Below are 13,907 nucleotides of genomic sequence, written 5' to 3' on the forward strand. Positions count from 1 at the left end.
CATTCTGTGTTGTTTAATACAGTTAATATTGTTCTACTATATAAAATATATACAAAGTATGAAATTGTGTTTCTGATGTGATAAACAAGGGCAGAAACCAGGCTGAGGTCCCTTGGACACTTGGCCTGGGCGGATCTTTCTATGCAAAGTCTCCACACAGTGTTGGAACTTGAGCCTTGTGGTCTTCCTGTTGAGAGGCAGGGGACCCAGCTGTACCCAAGCCGTCCCTCTTCCCCTGGAGCGTGGTGTCCAGGGTGGAGCAGAAGAGAGACCAGGAAATGCACAGACACACTTTGGGGTGGGGCTTGGGGGACGGCAAGCTCTGAGAGACAGAGTGGGGGGGCGGTTCTAGAGCTTCTAGGGGAGACTCAGAAACCAAGCCTGTAGCTGAGTGGACAGGGCACTGGGTGTCAGTGACGTAGAGGAAGGGCTTTGGCCTCTGATTGCATCAACTGTGACACTCTGGGCACTTGGGGTATGCTGTCCCCTGTAGGGTAGGATTGTCCTGAACCTTGGGGTCCATTATTTCTCTCTGGTCTCTCCTGTAAATGCTACAGCACTCTCCAGTCATGGATGTAGGTCCAGCCCCCAGCACCCACTCTACCCCATCCCTGTGCACACACACACACACACACATGTGCACACTCACAGCATACACACACACACACACACACACACACACGTATTTCCTTGGTGGAGATAAAACCACACCCAGGTAAAGACTTTCTATTATTTCATCCTTTTTACCTTTAGAAGCTCTAGAATTCCAGTAGCTGTGGGGTTCACAGAACAGTGAGTCCTTGGAGAGGCTGCCCTGTGATGTGGTGCTTGCTCCTGTGCCGTGAATCCCAAAGCCTCTTTCCCCAGGATTTCTCCTTCAGCTGTCAGTAAGGTCGTCCAGTGGGATTCTCCTCTAATAGGACAGCACCACGTGTCCCCAGATTCCTGGACACGTGTCTCTCTGGGTGACGCCTAAGTCCCTCTCCTGAGTGGGAGGCCTAGAGATGCCCTTCCAACTGCCACAGCTGGAAAGTCCCACCCCAGGTCCTGGGGACGTGACCCCCTCCTGCACCCACCTCCTGCACCCCCCCCCTCTATTCCTTCTCCCCAACTCCCCTGTCCTGGCTGACAGCAGACAATACCCAACGGAGGGTGTCACCCAATGAGATGGCTTAGACCTTGGCCCTGTGCCATTCCTCTGTCCTGTTTGTCCCTCTGCCCAGCACTCCAATCCCAGTGGCCACACTGGCTCTCCAAGGGTGACACACGCTCATGGCGGATCCTTAAATTAAATGTGGTAAATATGAACCTCACTGGTTGTAAGTGTCACATCTCCTTGACCGACATTAAAGGTCATTTAGTGGGCAGGTCACCGCAGGGAAACTGTGCACAGGCCATGCCAAAGTGTCTGCTGCAGCCGCTGGACTCTCCCTAATGCACCTGCCGTCCCCTGCTCAGGAAGGGCTCCCCACTCAGCCTCACCTCCCCCTTCCTCCCACGTTCCACAGAATGTGAGCCTCCCAGCTGTGTTAGGAAAACTGGACACCACCCTCCCCGTGGGTCCAGAGTCAGTGCATCTCACCACCTCTCAAGGGCTGTTGGATGGAAGAGGAAGGAAAGCCTTTCATCCCCAAGCAGGATCTCTGTGTGTGCAAACTTGTGAATCCACCAGCTGAGCCAAAGGGAACCAGGAGGTTGGCCCTTTTTAATCTCCTCCTTATTAAGGTGTGTGAGTTGTCTAGGAAAACTCCCGATCCACTACAAGGGATCCACTTCTTTTATTTTTTTTAAAGGTTTATTTGTTTCTGCTGTCAAAGAAGGGAATTTAGACGGTGTGATTTAACAATCCCAGGTGGCTTCATTTTTAATTTTAAATTCAGGTGACACTCTATTCCATGAAACAGAATCAGTTTTCCTGTGAGCCACGCACTCCTCAAAAATAATTTAATGAGTTAACTTCAGATTATTTCTTTTGCTTACACAGAATAAGGACAAGGGATCTTCACTGTTTCGCCAGGTGAGAAAGGCTCTTCTCCCCCCAGTACAGGTTTCTCTGGGAGGACCAGGTGTGTCCGCTTGGTTTGACTGACTCCATGTTGTCCCCCGCCCCACCATGGAATATTGTCCCTGTTGAAAAACTGGCTTCACAAAGAAGGTGGCAGCAGGAAAATTTCAGAGTACAAAGCTTAAATATCAGTCTTGGACAGTGTGGGGTTATTTTCTGTCTCTGGGGGGGATCATCCAGTGGGGACAGAGGCAAAGACCCCAGCCGCCCATCCAGGAGATGTCACTCTCAGTAGTGTCTGGTGTCCTGACCTGTGGTCGCCCAGGATGACAGTGGGTAAGGAGCAGCAGGTCACAGGGGCCCCCTGACCCTCTGGGAGACAGAGCTCTCCCTGGGCAGACCCCGGGGCTAAGGGTCAGCAGCCAGGGGAGAATCATGTCAATGACTGTCCCCGCTTGTGGACCCTGAGGTCCTGGGGCAGGGATGCAGGAGGCAGCCAGTGTCACAAGATGTCCCCGTCCCTATCCAGGCCAGGTGCCTGGCTAAGCGAGGAGAAAGACGGTGTCCCTCCTCAGGGCCTGGCCCCTGTGTCTGGTCTCACTTCCTTCCCGGCACCGACTGGAAGGGGAGGAAGTGACACCCAGGGGAAGGCTGGGAAGTGAGGCCACCGTCACATTCAAGTTCAGGGTGGGACAGCTCAGTCTGCCCCCCAACAGCCCCATGCTCCGCTCCTCTTCATGGGCCACGTCCCTCCTGAGGGTCACGCCCTGCCCTTTATAGGCACAAGGACCCAGAAGTGCCAGGGACACGTCCATATTTAGGCCCTCAGATCCGGAAGTTCATCGGGTGCACGTCCATGTTTAAGCCCCAGGGTCTGGAAGATCCTCAGGCATCCATGTTTAAGCCCCAGGATCCGGAAGTTCATGGGGTACACGTCCAAGTTTAGGAGGCCTTAGCATCCGGAAGTGCCTCAGGGGCACGTCCATGTTTAGGCCCCTGGATCTGGAAGTTCCTTTGGTGGACATGCATGTTGAGACTCTAGGATTCGGAAGTTCCCTAGGCTTCCACATTTAGGCCCCCGGATCCGGAAGTTCCTCAGGTGCACATCCATCTTTGGGCCCTCAGATGCGGAAGTGCCTCAGGCGTCCATGTTTAGGCCATAGCATCCATAAGTGCCTCAGGCTCACGTCCATGTAGAGCCCCTGGATCCGGAATCGCTTCTGCCGTCCATGTTTAGCCCCCGGATCCAGAGGAATCCACTTCTTGCAGAGGGCACAGCCAATGGGCAGGACCAGGGATAAAAGAATGGACAAGAGGTGTTACCTACAGGGATTGAGGACAGCCCTGGAGTGACGTATAAAGCAAAAGCTCTCCACAAAGGAACACGGGAATTTTATTCTGGGAGTCTATCCATATTCACATTGCAGCTGGGCCCATTCCTGAGCCTGTCTGGGTGAGGATGCACATTTCTGACACCGTCAGTACAGGATGATGCTTGGAGAAAAGTAGCTGGACACCTATCTGTGCATGCTCCGCTCAGGGTCCTAGAGGATACTGTAAAGTGATCACATGGGAACACAGATATTTAAAGGCGGCAGAACTAACCACGTCTGGGTATGCTCAGTTCAGGGTCACAGACGCGGCAGGAGTGCACATGCTTGGATAAGCTCAGTTCAATATTATAATGAATCAAGTATCACCTAGGAACCTAAAAGAAAAAAAAAGAAAGAATGCTCCTGAGACCTTTGAGATCTTGGCTGGTTCTTTGTAAGATTCTCCAAGACATTTAGCTAAAGCAAAAGATAGACCATTTTGAAGACCTGTCAGGAATTTCCCCTAAAGGGGCCTGGCTCACTTAGTGGCCAAGAGACCCATCAACTGGTGATGAAGACGTATTTTGGCTTGAGAGAGCTCCAAGATTCAATCTCCACTATTGCATGCATGAAAGTCTGTCAACTCCAGGGGATTCTTAATATTTGGGTGAGTGCTCTTTTTTGCATCTCTAGCATGTGCTAATAGCTCTTTATCAAAGATCTGCAGACCAGGGCCACAGGCCACCCCCGGCCCTACACGTGTTTTGTACCTAAGATTTTACTGGAAGGCAACCACACTTGCTCCCACACCATGTCCGGCTCCTCTAGAAACCTCTTTTCACACGCACGGAGCTGGGCGTCTTTCCTTAAATAGGTGATTGGGCAAAAATGACCTCATAAGGAGTGGAGAGACTCAGGGACCGAAATCCCTTGAACCCAATGGTTGACCCCTCCCTACTTTCCAAACACTTGGCCTCCTCTGACCACAAACCTCGTGACACTTCCCCATTAAGTCTGTTTAGTGTCTTCCCCATTCGGTCCTTCATTTTCAATCAATCTGAACTGAGTTGGTGTCTGATTTAAACTTGTTGATGGTTGGCTTCAATTTTTGGTCCCCACGCCCTTCCATATTGGCACTGGACACTTCCCAGTTAAACATCGCCAGGAAACCGTTTCTGTTTCTCCCTAAGTTCACAGACAGGGTCTTGCTCACCTGCTGAGGGTCTCGCTAACTGCTGAGGCTGGCCTCCAACTTGCTATCCTCCTGCCTCAGACTTTTCAGGAGGGGTCTCTGCAGGCGGATGCACCGCGCCCAGCTGCGTTCATGTCCCCATGTGGAGGGTGCCCTTGGGACAACATCTCTGGGCAGAGACTTGTGTTCGGTCCCCGGAAGGTCAGGGGCTAAAGGACAAGCAGGAGCAAGGCCCTTCCACCAGAGTTAGTGTGCGGGGGCTGCAGTGGGGACAGGTGGCCACGCGCTGTGACGTCCTGGAGTCCTCGGGCGGCGGGGTTCCAGCCACGGGGGGCCCCGCGCGCTCTGCTGGCCTGGAAACCAACGGCCACTCGCTCAGTGTCCAGTGGCGTCGGATCCCTCGGCCGCGCCTCCTGCAGCAGCCCCCGCAGCCCCGCTCTCATGGGCGGCTTCCTGGCCAGGTGCCTGCAGAGGTGCCTGCGCAGCCCCTGGGCCGCCCAAGGGTCCTGCTGCGCGCAGGGATCCAGGTGTGCCCGCCCCAGGCCGCGGCGCTGCCCCCCGGACACAAACCTCTTCCATCCTGCCCTCGTCTTCCCGGGCTTCTTTGTCCTCTCCCGAGCCCTGCCCCGCACAGGGCCCCGCACTGAGCACACTGGGGACCCCAGGCCAGCGGACCCCGCGGCTGCCCAGCCCGGGGCGCCCAAGCCCCCTCTCTGGCCGCTCTTGAAGGCGGGGCTGAGCGCTCCTGGCCCCGGCCACACCAAGCGCCGGCCTCCGGGTGCCCAGAGGCGCCCTGGGACCCGCAGCCTGGTCACAGTCCTCATGGACCCGCCCCAGCGCCCAGGGACCCGCTACCAGTGCCCTCCCGTGGCGCCCATGCCAGACCCATGCGCCAAGGCCACCGTGCTCCAGGCCCTCAGCCACGGCCCCAAAGGCAGAAAGAAGGTGGACGGTCCTCTCTGGTTTGAGAAGCCGGAGCCTGAGGTCCCCAAGCCCCAGGTGGACAAGCCCCAGGTCACCAAGGCCCAGGACACCAAGCCCCAGGACACCAAGCCCCAGGACACCAAGACGCAGGTCTCAAAGCTGCAGTTTGAGAGGCCCCAGGCCCATGAAGCCCGGGTCCCAAAGCCCCAGGTCACCAAGCTGCCCATCCGCAAACTCCAGGTCAACAAGCCCGAAGTCGCCAAGCCAGAGAGCCCCGAGCTTGAGGTTCCAGAGCCCCCCAAGACCCCAGAGCCCTGGCCATCTGCTTTCCTGCCTGTGATCAGCTACGGAGTAACCAGGCCCTTCAAGCCCCAGCTGGGCCCTGCGACAGGAATTGACGGCCCAGGGCCCAGGAGACCCAGGCAGGGCCTGCCCCCCAGCCACCCCTGGCCTGTGGGTGCCCGCTGTCTCCCCTGGTGCAGGCACTGCACTGGCCAAGGACACTGTCTTGCAGCTGGAGACCCGGGAGCAAGTGCCCCCCAGTCCAGGGGCCTCGGGCCTGGCCGCCGAGCTCAGCAGCCTCAGCAGAGGAGCCCCCCTGAGCCCCGAAGGCCAGCCAGGCAGATGGAGCCCCTGACGGCCCCCAGAGGGCCCAACGGCCGCCTGTTCTTCAAATACTCACCTACAGTCACCATCTTCTCCTACTGACTCCGCTCTACCCCCCGGGGAGGCTTTGGACACCAGCAGACTGGCCACTGCTTGGACTCACAGGTCTGCCACCCTCAGCCCTGCTCTGTGTCACCTGAGGAGCCCCCACTCTAGGAGACTGTTGACCCCTCACCCCTGGCCGCCCACTCCCGCTTCTCCCTGGGAGGAGACTGACCAGGGAGGTGGCCTCTGCCCCACGTGCCCATTTCTTAGTAAAGTGCTGCTTCTTGTTTCATGGAGTAGGAATAGGAATAGTGAAGGTTTGTTCTCCTAGACATTGTCCTGTTCTTCCTTTCCAAGACTCTCCCTGGAGGTTCTCCAACTGGACACTGTAGAGGGTGGGGCCAGACCCTCTGGTGGTTGGTGCTGTCCTGTGCATGGGACCAGGAGCAGCCTCCCTGGTCTCTGAGGGGCAGCTGAGCCAATGCACAGTGTCTCCAGGCAATTTCCAAACAACCAAATTGTTGGAAAGCCACCAATCTTGAGTGGCATTCAAAAAAGGAGAAATTTTAGTTACATATGTTCAAATAGGATAAGTTAGAAGTAGATAGTTTGTATAGCACAATGTCATCTGCAGGAATTAGTTCATATAGCTATTATTTAAAATATAAAGAATGTATTTTAATTCATATTTATGTGTATATCTGAACCTTTACATAGCCTGTGTGTTGTTGATTTAGTAGGAATTCAGTTAATTATTTATTAATAAAGCTGGTTGAAATATTTCAAAATATTAACGGGCACATCACTAGTGATAATGTCAAACATTCTCTGTTGTTTAATACAGTCAATATTGTTCTACTATATAAAATATATACAAAATATGAAATTGTGTTTCTGGCGTGATAAACAAGGGCAGAAACCAGGCTGAGGTCCCTTGGACACTTGGCCTGGGCGGATCTTTCTATGCAAAGTCTCCACACAGTGTTGGAACTTGAGCCTTGTGGTCTTCCTGTTGAGAGGCAGGGGACCCAGCTGTACCCAAGCCGTCCCTCTTCCCCTGGAGCGTGGTGTCCAGGGTGGAGCAGAAGAGAGACCAGGAAATGCACAGACACACTTTGGGGTGGGGCTGGAGGGACGGCAAGCTCTGAGAGACAGAGTGGGTGGGTTCTAGAGCTTCTAGGGGAGACTCAGAAACCAAGCCTGTAGCTGAGTGGACAGGGCACTGGGTGTCAGTGACGTAGAAGAAGGGCTTTGGCCTCTGACTGCAACAACTGTGACACTCTGGGCACTTGGGGTATGCTGTCCCCTGTAGGGTAGGATTGTCCTGAACCTTGGGGTCCATTATTTCTCTCTGGTCTCTGCTGTAAATGCTACAGCTCTCTCCAGTCATGGATATAGGTCCAGCCCCCAGCACCCACTGTACCCCATTCCTGTGCACATGCACACACACACACACACACACACACACACACACACACACACACATGCACACACACACATGTGTCTCTCCAGGTGAGGCCTAAGTCCCTCTCCTGAGTGGGAGGCCTAGAGATGCCCTTCCAACTGCCACAGCTGGAAAGTCCCACCCCAGGTCCTGGGGACATGACCCCATCCTGCACCCCCCCACCCTCTTTCCTTCTCCCCAACTCCCCTGTCCTGGTTGACAGCAGACAATACCAAACGGAGGGTGTCACCCAATGAGATGGCTTAGACCTTGGCCCTGTGCCATTCCTCTGTCCTGTTTGTCCCTCTGCCCAGCACTCCAATCCCAGTGGCCACACTGGCTCTCCAAGGGCGACACACGCTCATGGCGGATCCTTAAATTAAATGTGGTAAATATGAACCTCACTGGTTGTAAGTGTCACATCTCCTTGACCGACATTAAAGGTCATTTAGTGGGCAGGTCACCGCAGGGAAACTGTGCACAGGCCATGCCAAAGTGTCTGCTGCAGCCGCTGGACTCTCCCTAATGCACCTGCCGTCCCCTGCTCAGGGAGGGCTCCCCCACCCAGCCTCACCTCCCCCTTCCTCCCACTTTGCACAGAATGTGAGCCTCCCAGCTGTGTTAGGAAAACTGGACACCACCCTCCCCGTGGGTCCAGAGTCAGTGCATCTCACCACCTCTCAAGGGCTGTTGGATGGAAGAGGAAGGAAAGCCTTTCATCCCCAAGCAGGATCTCTGTGTGTGCAAACTTGTGAATCCACCAGCTGAGCCAAAGGGAACCAGGAGGCTGGTCCTTGTTAATCTCCTCCTTATTAAGGTGTGTGAGTTGTCTAGGAAAACGCCCGATCCACTACAAGGGATCCACTTCTTTTAAATTTTTTGAAAGGTTTATTTGTTTCTGCTGTCAAAGAAGGGAATTAAGACGGTGTGATTTAACAATCCCAGTTGGCTTCATTTTTTATTTTAAAATCAGGTGACACTTCATTCCATGAAACAGAATCAGTTTTCCTGTGAGCCACGCACTCCTCAAAAATAATTTGATGAGTTCATTTCAAATTATTTCTTTTGCTTACACAGAATAAGGACAAGGGAACTTCACTGTTTCGCCAGGTGAGAAAGACTGATCTCCCCCCAATCCAGATTTCTCTGGGAGGATCCGATGTGTCAGCTTGGTTTGATGACTCCATGTTATGTCTTCTATTTTCCCCTAGAATACTGTCCCTGTTGAAAATCTGGCTTCACAAAGAAGGTGGCAGCAGGAAAATTTCAGAATCCAAAGCTTAAAAATCAGTCTTGGGCAGTGGGGGGTTATTTTCTGTCTCTGGGAGGATCATCCGGTGTCTGAGGCCTGGGGACAGAGGCAAAGTCCCCAGCCACCCATCCAGGAGATGTCACTCTCAGTAGCGTCTGGTGTCCTGACCTGTGCTCACCCAGGATGACGGTGGGTAAGGAGCAGCAGGTCACAGGGGCCCCCTGACCCTCTGGGAGACAGAGCTCTCCCTGGGCAGACCCCGGGGCTGAGGGTCAGTGGCCAGGGGAGAATCAACAACTGTCCCCACCTGTGGTCCCTGAGGTCCTGGGGCAGGGATGCAGGAGGCAGCTAGTGTCATAAGACGTCCCTGACCCCATCCAGGCCAGGTGCCTGGCTAAGCGAGGAGAAAGACGGTGTCCCTCTTCAGGGCCTGGCCCCTGTGCCTGGTCTCACTTCCTCCCCGGCACTGACTGGAAGGGGAGGAAGTGACACCCAGGGGAAGGCTGGGAAGTGAGGCCACCATCACATTCAAGTTCAGGGTGCGACAGCTCAGTCTGCCTCCAACAGGCCCCATGCTCCGCCCCCTTCATGGGCCACGTCCCTTCTGAGGGTCACGCCCTGCCCTTTATAGGCACAGGGACCAAGAAGTTCCAGGGACACGTCCATGTTTAGGACCCTGGATCCGGAAGTGCCTCAAGCGCACATCCATGTTTAAGCCCCAGGATCCAGAAGTTTGTCAGGTGCACGTCCATGTTTAGACTGTAGCACCCAGAAGTTCTGCCGAGGTCTCGGCTTGGCACCAGAATCACGAGCCACCCCACACCTTTGTAGGTTCAAACAGCAATTCTTTATTCCCGCTCTCACACCGCCCCCACACAGGTCCAGGGGCAATCGCGTTCTGCTGTCTGCCTGCACAATCCACCTACTCCACGAGGCTCTCTCCAAATCCTATTTTAATCTCACGAGAACTCAACGGGAACAAGCAGCAGGAACACCCTAATCCCAGCAATAATCTTCAACCTCCAACTTCCCTAAAACCCATTACCTTAAACTGGCAACGCCTTAAACTCAAGGAGCCAGTTACTTCCTCAAACCTGATCAGCTCTAAACCCGGATCCGCCTTGGTCCTTGAGCAAGGTCACCTTATTAAAGCATGCATGCAATGTCCCATCGAATGTCCTCTAAGCAGCATGGGGTACGCTTGGCAAGGAAATTTCGATGCGTCATTCCTACTTGGTAATGGCCCTCAGCATCTCCCCCCTTCTGATTAATTAAACAACAAGCAAAAAATGTGGCTTAGGACCGTGCCTGGTAGGTTGTCCAATTCAACATGTGGTTCTTACCCGTCATCGGATGAACTGACCTTTACACGTCAGTTTCCTGTCTTAGGTTGAATCCACTGCAACCAGATCAACCCGTCCCTGACTACTGGTCCAGCATTCAGCCATGCTTGTGGATAGGCCTAAGCACCAGTGGGGGGGTGAGGTTCTTGCCTCACCTCTGTTGGCCCCCAAATTTAGCCTTGGTGCCAGTGGGGGGGTGAGGTTCTTGCCTCACCTCTGTGGGCCCCCAAATTTTAGACCATGACTAGTAGAAGGGAGGAGGATACAGAAATGCCACAACACCAAGCCAATTGAAGGCTCCTTTGGAAAAATTGCGTCACTGGTGACACCATCAGTAAAGATGCCAGCATTACCACAATTAACATGGGGTGCGCTGGCAAGGAAATTGCATCACTGGTGACACCATCAGCAAAGATATGCCAGCAGTACCACAATTCGCTGCACCAGATGATAGTTCACAATGCATGCAACTGATAGGCAAGTTCTGCAGGCAGTTCAAAGTGGAAGAGTCTATCAATATGTCCATTTCCTCCCAAAGTAAATCAAATCCTTGATTGAGCATTACTTGTTGAGTTATATTCATTGATGCATCAGTTTATACAGTTTACTGTGGTAGCTATCATAGAAGCTGTAGTTTGGTTTTCTCAATCTTCACCCGCACTGGGGTGGAGATGGGAATTCTGGCAAAGATGCTAAAGAGACATTATCCTGAACAGAATTATTAAATATAATGAAAAGGAAAAGTGAAAGTAAACAAACAGATCTGTTAACCACCTTTAAAAACAATCCTTAACAGCTGTTTACCTAATTTAGATTAAACCACTTAAATCACGTGAATAAAAAAAAAAATTTGGATCCATATTTTCATGAGCGCTCCTCATATAAAAATATGGACATACACACATACTGACATGCAACACAAAACAGTGCATACATAACATACAACACATAAGACAATAACAACGGCCTTGTAGCTTTACCTAGGTGAAATCTCCATTGCAATGTTTAAAAACTCCACAGTCAAAAATAAAACACAGTCAAAAACAAAACTGATCAGAAAAACATTAACCTAGGTTTGTATGAGCTCAAAAAATAAAATAGAACTTTATGATGTGGGAACAATGCAATAATAAAATAGATATTGAAAAAAGGCACTGTGGTTAATCACTGTCGCAGATGTAAGAATGGCCAAGCTGGCGCTCTGGATATCAGCTGTTATAGATGTGAGCCAAATCATCTTCTTTTTCTGTAGAAATTGTTTTGGTTAACCTCTCTGGAATCCAAATCGGCTGCTGTTCTCCCTGTGGGAACACACAAACGGAACCCCGACTCCAGACAGTAACTGGGTCGGGACCTTTCCATTGTCCTGTTAGAATATCTTTCCAAAGTACCTTGGGCTTATGTACATTTTTCGGATACACATGTCTTTCCGCAGCACTAAGTCCTGATGAATCCAAATTTAGAAAGTTTAGAGTAAAAAGGGTTATTTTAAGTTTATCTTTGGGGGATATATACCCCTTTCCGATTCCCTCTTTTTGCTTTAATAGGTACGTTTTAATAGTTTGATGAGCTCTTTCAACTATGCCTTGTCCCTGTGGATTGTCTGGGATTCCTGTTATATGAGTAATGCCAAATGATGAGCAAAATTGTTTAAAAGATTTAGAAGTGTAACCAGGACCATTATCAGTTTTTAACTGTTTTGGAACGCCCACAGTGGCAAAATTTTGTAAGCAATGAGCTATAATATCTTTAGTTTTTTCTCCGGCATGAAGGGAGCCCATCAAAAATCCGGAAGAAGTATCAACTGTAACATGTAAATATTTTAATTTTCCAAATTCTGGCAAGTGTGTGACGTCCATCTGCCAAATATGGTTAGGTATCAGTCCTCTAGGATTGACTCCAAGATTAACTTGTGGTAAAAAGGTCACACAATTTTGACATTGTTTTATTATTTGTCTAGCTTGTTCCTTAGTTATTTTAAAACGCTTTTGTAAAGTATTAGCATTAACATGAAACCTTTTATGAAAATTTGTAGCTTCTTCTACAGTACAAAAAATATGTATGTCATGTGTAGTTTTATCTGCTAAATCATTGCCCAAACTAAGGGCTCCAGGCAATCCTGTATGTGCCCTGATATGTCCTATAAAGAATGGATCTTTTCTATCCCAGATTAGACTTTGTATAGTGGAAAACAAAGAGAAAACAGTGGAGGAAGGGGAAATCCTACCAGCATCTTCAAGGGATATTATAGATTAACTACATACTGACTATCAGAAAATAAATTAAATACAGAATCTTTGAACATCACAAAAGCTCGTAAAACTGCATTAAGCTCTACCTTTTGAGCTGATTGTTTGGGAACTAAAAATGTAAAAGTTTGATCAGGGGTAACTATTGCTGCTGTACCATTATTAGACCCATCAGTGAATATATTTGGAGCATTCACGAGAGGTGTTTTTCTTGTCATTTTAGGAAAAACTACAGGATGCAATGACCAAAAAGACAACAAAGGATTAGATGGTGATTATCAAATGAAACATTCGATTTGCACATGATTATTGCCCAAGTATTTAACTCATTAGCTAATTCATCAATTTAATTCATAGTATATGGAGTAATAATTTTATTGGGAGAAATTCCAAACACTCCCTTTGCTGCTCTTATTCCTTTGAGTATTAATTGTCATACAACCTCAGGATACCTAGTAAGAATAGTGTTAGGAGAATAAGATAAATGTATCCATAATAATGGACCTTCTTGCCAAAATACTCCTGTAGGAATATTTCTTGTTGGTAGTACAGTAAATAATAAAGGCAAACTTATATCAATTCTATCTAAATGCATATTTTCCATATATGTTTCAATGATTTTTAATGCCTTTCTAGCTTTAGGAGGTAACATTCTGGGTGAATTTGGATCTGATGGACCTTTTAGAATATCAAATAAAGGTCCCAATTCTCCTGTTGGTATGCCTAGATAAGGCCTTATCCAATTTATATCTCCCAACAACTTTTGAAAGTCATTAAGTGATTTGAGTTGATCTACTCGTATTTGAATTTTAGGTGGACGGACCATGTTTGAGGATAATAGAACTCCTAAATAATTAATTGGAAAATTTAATTGTACTTTGTCTATTCCTATCTCTAGATTATAATTTTTTAACAAGTTTGTAAGTGTGGCATAACATTCCAGCAATGTGTTTTTATCTTTATGTGCCAATAATACATCATCCATATAGTGAAATATTTTTAGTTCAGGATTTTGATTTCTAAGTGGCTGGATTGCTTTATTAACATATATTTGACACATAGTTGGGCTGTTAGCCATTCCTTGAGGGAGTACTTTCCATTCATATCTTTCATCAGGACCTTCATGATTTAATGCAGGGATAGTAAATGCAAAACGTGGACTATCCTCGGAATGAATTGGAATCGAAAAAAAGCAATCTTTAATGTCTATAACTAAAACATACCAAGTTTTTGGCAAAGCAGACAATTGAGGAATCCCTGATTGAGCAGATCCCATAATAACCATCTCATTATTAGTGGCTCTTAAATCTTGCAATAATCTCCATTTACCAGATTTCTTTTTGATGACAAAAATGGGAGTATTATGGGGAGATACAGAAGGTTGTATATGTCCCTCCGCTAATTGTTGTTTGGCCAGGTCATGGGCTGCTTGTATCTTTTCTTTAGTCAGGGGCCACTGAGGAACCCAGACTGGTCTTTCTGATTTCCAAGTAATTTTGATTGTCTCAGTGGCCCTTTCTGAAAACCCAACCCA

At 49.5% G+C, this 13,907-nt stretch overlaps 1 protein-coding gene across 6 annotated transcripts in view; it reads right to left on the reverse strand.

Moving 5' to 3' along the window:
• The window catches only part of Slc35d2 (solute carrier family 35 member D2), a 141,627-nt gene that overhangs the window by 65,299 nt on the left and 62,421 nt on the right, over positions 1-13,907 (reverse strand). The window lies entirely within an intron of this gene.

This window comes from Ictidomys tridecemlineatus, chromosome 13, assembly GCF_052094955.1.
Source record: "Ictidomys tridecemlineatus isolate mIctTri1 chromosome 13, mIctTri1.hap1, whole genome shotgun sequence".
NCBI classification, from domain to species: Eukaryota; Metazoa; Chordata; class Mammalia; order Rodentia; family Sciuridae; genus Ictidomys; species Ictidomys tridecemlineatus.